This window comes from Dermochelys coriacea, chromosome 3 (assembly GCF_009764565.3).
Source record: "Dermochelys coriacea isolate rDerCor1 chromosome 3, rDerCor1.pri.v4, whole genome shotgun sequence".
Classification (NCBI taxonomy): domain Eukaryota; kingdom Metazoa; phylum Chordata; order Testudines; family Dermochelyidae; genus Dermochelys; species Dermochelys coriacea.
Window position 1 is genome coordinate 156,528,364 of NC_050070.1, and position 7,757 is coordinate 156,536,120.

Genomic DNA, 7,757 nt, shown 5'->3' on the forward strand with positions numbered 1-7,757 from the left:
GACGCTCAATCTGTTCATCATTCACCCAAAAGATACTTTTCCAGACACACACAGATGCCCTGATTTTCCCATCTCATCCCTGTGTGATCTTTGCAGGGATGGAGATAGGACTGGGATAGGACTGAGATAATCAGGTTTCCAGAATCACAGCTCCACTAACCCCTTCTTTTAGTCTGCTCTCAAAGCTCATTATTGTGAATAAGATTTGTGTGTTTGTGAGTCTCCTTGCTAGGAATTTCATCTTCTTTAACAACCGTTTATGCAGCTTCGCAGCAGGAAGCATCAATGCATTTGAGATATAGAATAGAAGTAGTTGTGCCTCACTTGCACGAAACACAGAAACATTGTAAGTGATCAACCAGTTCCATGCAACATCACCCCTACCCTCTTGCTTGGTCATCAATAGTCTGTCTAGTCCATTATCAGGGCTAGATCAGGGCCCAAAATGGGGCCCTTAGTTTCTCTTTGGTGGAAATACCTTCTTGCAGATTTCCCATGTGGACTGAAGTAAATGAAGAGCTCTACTGTCAGTTAAAAAACCCCAAAGGTCATGCAGTTTGTAGCTGTTTCGTGTGCAAAACTGTTTCATTACAAATATGAACGCAGAGCATTCTCTCTGTGCTTGTTAAGCAGAGGTAACAGTCAGCTGCAATGAATGACAAATTGTTCAAATCGTTCAGGCTCTTAGTCTGATTGCACTTAGGGCAGGGGTGGGCAAACCTTTTGGCCCAAGGGCCACATTGGGGAATACAAATTGTATGGTGGGTCATGAATGCTCACAAAATTGGGGTTGGGATGCAGGAGGGGGTGAGGGCTCTGTTTGGGGAGCAGGCTCTGGGGTGGGGCTGGAGATGAGGAGTTTGGTGTGTGGGGGGGTGCTCTGGGCTGGGACCAAGGGGTTCAAAGGGCTGGACGGGGATCAAGGCTGGGGTAGGGGGTTGGGGAGAGGCTCAGGGGTGCAGGCACTGAGTGACGCTTCCTCAAGTGGCTCCCAGAAGCAATGGCATGTCCCTTCTCCAGCTCCTACATGGAGGCGCGTCCAGACGGCTCTGCACGCTGCCCCTTCTGCAGGCACCATCCCTGCAGCTCCCACTGGAGCACTGGAGGAGGCCATTGGAGCACGTAGGAGCCAGAGCAGGGCCATGCCGCGGCTTCCAGGAACCGTGTGGTGCGACCCTGACCCTGCACCCCTGCTGGAGCACCAGAGCTAGGCCGTGTCGCATGGCGTGGCCCCCAACCCAGCAGCCTTGCCGGAGTGGGGCCGAACCGTGTGGTCTGGCCCCTGACCCAGCACTCTGGCCAGAGCGCTGGAGCAGAGCTGAGCCATGTGGTCCGACCCCAGCCAGAGCAGGGCCAAGGCGGCCGGAGCACCGAAGAGAGGCTGAGCTGCATGGTGTGTCTCCCGACCCTATTCCCTAGCGAGAGCTCGTGGGCTGGCTTAAAATGCTGGCCCGTGGGCCGTAGTTTACCCACAGTTACTTAGGGTGTAATCTCTGCTTCTCAGCTTGTGACATTTCTCCATTTACCACATCGCCTTCATTTTTCCTTTAATAATGGTCCATGTGTTTAGATTACCCTTTAGCATTTTACCTCATTGGATCAGCTAAGTAGACAGATTGGCCTAGTGAAGCAAAGTAGGATGAGAGACTTTGGACGGATGTCTGAGTTTCTAAACGGACCCACCAGAAATGAATAAAATTTTAGGTTAATTCTGACTCATCAAGCCACTGAAATGTATTTCCTCATTTACAGTGCATTTTGAATTGTAATCTTATGAAGGACAAATTTTACAGATCCATACCCTTTGGAGAGCCCTTAACGTCCCGGTCCTGACTGCTTGTGTGTAGTAAAGATCCCAGGACACTTTTTAGGGGCACGAACCTTGCTGTCTATATCAAATTCCAGTGTGAGTAATTATTATTTTCTGCTAACTTAAATTGCCTGTGCAGTTCAATTGGATATAGTATTTGTCATTTCCTGTCCTGAACTTTTGTATAGGGTTGTTGAATGCTGTTGACTTCTAGGATGCTGGCTAGCCTTGAGGAGTAGTCCCATCTCCAAAATGGAGATAATACTATTTATAAAGGAAAGTTGTGAGGCCTAATTAATATTTATAAAATAGTTATGGGTAGTCAATGGCAGAGGTGGGAATGGAACTTAGGAATTCTAGGCTCTGAGGTCTGTCTGTTCTGCTATAATAGCCAACATTTTGCTATATATGATCAGATGGTTCAGTGGAGTAACATTAGGGATAAATTTGGCCCAGAGTCCACAGTAGGTGCTCATTTAAGTTGGGCAAAACACAAAGGAAGGGAGAAGATTTAAAATAGCTATAGAAATAGAATTAAAATAGAATTTATAAGGGCAGCGAGGATTGATAGGAGATGTGGCCCTCTCACTTCCAGATCACTGGATCCGTGTAGGTAATGACTAAAAGTTACCACCTTCTAATGGCTGATAAATGGCCTACGTGAAATGGATAAAGGGATGTGAGAAGCACATGGTTGTAGACTGGGAAATCTGAGAGGGTTTTGTGCAACTTTTGGGGAAAAGTTTGGCCAGAGGCCTGAGGTGAAACAGGACTCCTTTGGAGATAGGGGGCTTGGGAATCACATCATTGAGACATGGATATATGTAGATTTTCACAGCTGTGTAATCAGGATTTAAAAGCCTTTGTAGGATAGCACATTTTCAACAGTTGCTCGTTTTCAGCCTTTCCTGGGTTGAGTCTGTTCCTGCCTATGCTCACTGAAGCCAAAGTGAGTTTTGGGTTTTAGCAGGAGCCGAGCCTGGATGAAACCCTTTCCAGAGCGTGATTTGTAGGTTACCTAAGGGAAATAGTGAGTTCTTGGGACAAGGTGATAAAGGTACAAGCACCATCCCACATTAAAACTACTCCTGTCACAAGTATGAATTGCGATGATCCAGGGAACTGAGAGGAGCTTCAACGGGCTGCAAAAGATGAGGCTGGAATGCGTCAGCCCTGCACGTGAAAGGAAGATGCACACTAATGTCAGCAACTAAGCCTTCGTCACTGCTTAATTTTCATGGGTACCAGATGTCATGCCATCTTTTGTCTGTGTAATGCATATCTTGATTCACTAGGCATCTGACACACTTTTTCTCTAGTGCTTTTTATTTGAGGATTTATTTTTATTTGAGGATCTCACAGCACTTTATAAATATTAATACACTGATGCACAAACTATATATAGGGACTGCTGAAATGATCATCCATCACTGAAATGCAGCTACCTTGGCACTGGAATATGGCAGCTGTTTAGCATCTCACAGACAAAAGACACCACAGTGCAGGATAAGAAGGAAAGGAAAAAAAACTATCTACCTGAAACTTCAGGGGGATTTTAAATCAGCAGAATTTTAGCCCTAGTCCCCCCTGAATCCACCAAGAGGATCAATGGAGACCCTAAAACAGGGTGGGAGGGAAAAATCGGGAATGAGCAAGAGGGCAATCAGCCATCAGCAAGGATCAAACCCACCATAAGCCCCTAACACTTGAGCAAAAAGAGTAACTATTAGGTGTGAACAATGAGCTGGCTTTCTCTTTGCTGGAACCAGCCACTAGAGGAAGAAATGCTCACACAATGAGCCGCTGAATTTGATATGGACACACCTAGATGGATTACATGGCCATGCCCAATCTCCGAGGCAAGTGTCTATTTGGGGCTTTGTACTTGGAGGTGTAGTGGGCCAGAGCAAATATTGCAGCAATTCATGGTTCAGCACTCTGTTTGCCTCCCAACCTGCTGCTGGAGAGGGAGAAACTGCCACCAGACTCCCTCCCACATGGTGATAAGAGACCCCACTTGTTTGAGGGTCCTATGGTAGCTTGAAGACCTGGAATGCTCAAGATTGGCCCTGCACATGGTCTCCTTAGTCCTACCCAAAATGTTACCAAATATATTAAACCGATTTTTTCCTCCTGTCCCAAGGAGAGCAGCTGCCATGTCCTTCCAGGTGGAAGGCACGTGATTAGCATGATTGGGCCAAAGGCTTAATAGCCTAGGAACCATCTCACTTTCACACGAGTGCTATGAATAGGCTACGATTTTGTCATGGAAGTCATGCTTCCAGAGACCTCCGTGACTTGAGCCCCCAGCACCTAAGAGCTGCAGTGTCCCCCACCTCCCCTGGCAGCTGGGAACTGCAGGGGCCTGAGCTCCCAGCCTCAGAGGGAGGCAGGGTTGACCCGCAGGCAGCTCCCAGCCAGGGCAGAGGCAGGGGTGCCTGGAGCTCAGAACCGTCACAGGCACCTGAGGTGCCCTGGGGCTTGGAGCCTCCGCAAGCACCCCTGAGCACAGAGCCTCCGCGGGCAGCACGGAGCTCGGAGCTGTCATGGGCAACCAGGGCGCCCCAGAGCTCGGAGCCCTGAGCTTGGAGCCACTGCGGGTGGTGGGGGAATCCTGCACCTCCAAGCCAGTGCCCCCTGGGTGATGTACAGAGCCTGCAGCTCACCATTCTGTCACACATATTTTTAGTATAAGTCATGGACAGGTCACGGGCTTCCATGAATTTTTCTTTACTACCCGTAGGGTGACCAGATGACAAGAACAAAATACCGGGACACATGGGGGGGGCAGCCACAGGCTCATCTCCCCCTTTCCCCCATGAGGGCCAGCTCTAGGTTTTTTGCCACTCCAAGCAAAAAAAAAAAAGCCGGAGTGCCGCCGAAGCAAATATCGGGACAAATGCCATCCCGATTGTACATTGGTTGGAATGCAGGACAAACAAGTAAATATCGGGACGTCTGGTCACCCTAATTGCCCGTGACCTGCCCATGAGTTTTAATAAAATATGCATGACAGAATCTTAACCTTAACTATGAACCATGGCTATCTGTCTGTCTGTCTCTCTCTCAGACATGCCCACAAGTGCGTGTCTCCTCACACTTTCCCTATGGCATGGGCTGAACGGTTTCTGCTGCTCTTGCTGCACCAATTGAACAACCTGTTCACCTCTTCGCCAGCTTAAGCTGCTTTCTCTGTGTAGCTGCCAATAATCTGTCTTGCAAAGTACATAAATACAGCAGTTTGCTAATTAGAACATTTTGCCAACTTGCATTCCCGGAGCTGCCGCTTGTTTATGCTCAACAATGACATACTCAGCTTTTCTCTAAGGCCGTTGTCTGAGGATCCCAAAGCACTTTGCAAATGCTAATGATTGTAATTATGCATCCCAACACCCCTCTGAGTTAGTATTGTTACATTCATTTTCCCAGTGATGAAATGTAAGCGCAGAGAGGTGAAGTGACTTGCCCAAGATTACAGAGTGAGTCAGTGGCAGAGCAGAAACTAGACCCCCCAGCAGGCCTGGTTCCACATGTGCACACAGCCCAACTTCCTGCTGAGTAACTACTGCACAACTTGTGTGACTAAACCAGGCAAGTTACCAGTTTTAAGCATGTTTTTCTCTTAGCTGGTTAATGTAAATACAACAGAACATCCCTAGTCATCAGCAGTAGAGAAGGAAGCAGGAAGCTGCACTCTATGAAGCTTACACATGACTGAGAATCAGGGCAGTGCTGATGTCACATTCCCAGGGAGGGAGCATTCAGCACTCAGCAATGCTTTGGAAGAGGTCCAGCCTTATTACAATTATTACAGGGTGGAGAGGAGAGGTGCAGAGAAATTCAGTGGCTGCTTGTCATGCTCCCACTTGCTTTACCCACACCCCAGCAGTTACTTAGCCAGCATCAGCCTCCTGTCAGCTAGAAGGCAAGGCTGCAAATGGCATCCTCATAGAGCTTACTCAGTGCTGGAGGGATGTGGACTGGTGTTTAGAACAAAGAACTGGGGACCAGGCACTAGTAGGGTCTGCTCCTAGGTCTCACTGTGAGGCTAGAGTGGGATGAAAATGTTACAGGAAAAAACGTTGCTGGTGGAAAATGTGGTTTTGTTGATACTGAAATTTCCTATTGGAAAATGTCACTTTGTATTATTTTTTTCCAGTTTTCCAGTAGGGAGAGTCAAAATGAACCAAGTCATTTCAAAATGTCACTTCAAAAATTATCTTTGGAACAAAACTTCTTGTTTAGAAGTGCAAAATGTCCTGATGTGTTGACTCACTTTGTTTTGACTGAAAATATGTTTTTAAAAGGTTTTGATATTGCCAAGTTGACACTGATCTTTTGACTTTCTGTGCTACTTTGAAATGGAAAATTATTTTGAATTGTCAACATTTCCCCTCAGATGAAAATTTCATTTTCAGAACAGCTTTCAATTTCATTCCAGTGTGCAAAGTGCTTTGAGTGCATCCTCACTGCACAGTTAACTAGAGTGATTTATAGTTGGGTGACTTCGTTTGTGTTAACAGCTCTCACTCATGGTAGTCTGTAATGACTTGTATCCACATTGGTGTTGCACTCACTTGTGTGGTGCACAAAGACTTCTGAGGGACATATCGCATGGTTCTTAGTGCTGCACTTAGCTGAGCCACTCTGTTCATTATTTCCCAGTATTGTGGGAGCACTTGTCTTTCCTTTTTGAATGTGTGGATGGAAGTGGTGTTAGCTTAATTCATTAAAGTCAACCAGTTCCACCTCTGAATGCTCCAAATTTCTGTCCAGGGCCTTCATTCCAATCAGTGGCAAAGCAGGGATCCTAGTCTGAGCAATGACCTGTGCCAAATGTTGGCATTCATGTCAATCTAATTTTGGAAAGAGGAGGCAGGTTCAGAGCTCTGAGGTATGAAAGACACATGGATTAGCTGTGGTAGGGGTATTGCTCTTTCACAGAACCAATTTCCCTACTCCACCCAGGTTCCTGTTGCTGCTTCGCAGATCACGTATGTTTCCAAATCTAAATTATATTTAACTGTCCCCAGCAAAAGCCCCACGGTGTAATGACTGTGTCATTTACAGGTTTCAGAGTAGCAGCCGTGTTAGTCTGTATTCGCAAAAAGAAAAGGAGTACTTGTGGCACCTTAGAGACTAACAAATTTATTTTAGCATAAGCTTTCGTGAGCTACAGCTCACTTCATCGGATGCATAGAATGGAACATATCGTAAGAAGATATATATATATATATACATATATACATACAGAGAAGAAATTGCCATACAAAATATAAGAATAGAGACTGGGAGTGGCTGGGTCATTACACATATTGAATCTATTTTCCTATGTTAAGTATCCTCACACCTTCTTGTCAACTGTCTAAATGGGCCATCTTGATTATCACTACAAAAGTTTTTTTCTCCCGCTGATAATAGCTCATCTTAATTAATTAGCCTCTTACGGTTTGTATGGCAACTTCCACCTTCTCTGTATGTGTGTGTATATATATATATATATATATATATATATATATATATTTATATACATCTTCTTACTATATGTTCCATTCTATGCATCCGATGAAGTGAGCTGTAGCTCACAAAAGCTTATGCTAAAATAAATTTGTTAGTCTCTAAGGTGCCACAAGTACTCTTGTTCTTTTTGCAGCTACAGATTAACACCGCTGCTACTCTGAAACCTTACAGTATGTGGGTGTGTGAAACGGTGTTACTGGCCAAACATTTCACAATGTGTCTCAGCTGCAGCCCAGAACAAATAAAGATGCCTTTCCATATAAGGCTGAGTCCCAGCTGCCTGTCTCATCAGGGAGCATCTGATCTCAGGGCTCCCATCTTCTGACAGGCCACCCCACATGACCTAGTTAGCAGGGCCATCCTCAGCCCATAATCCTGCATTATGGAAGTAGGAAAGGTGAGGCATTCTGGTTGCTGGTCTGTTCAG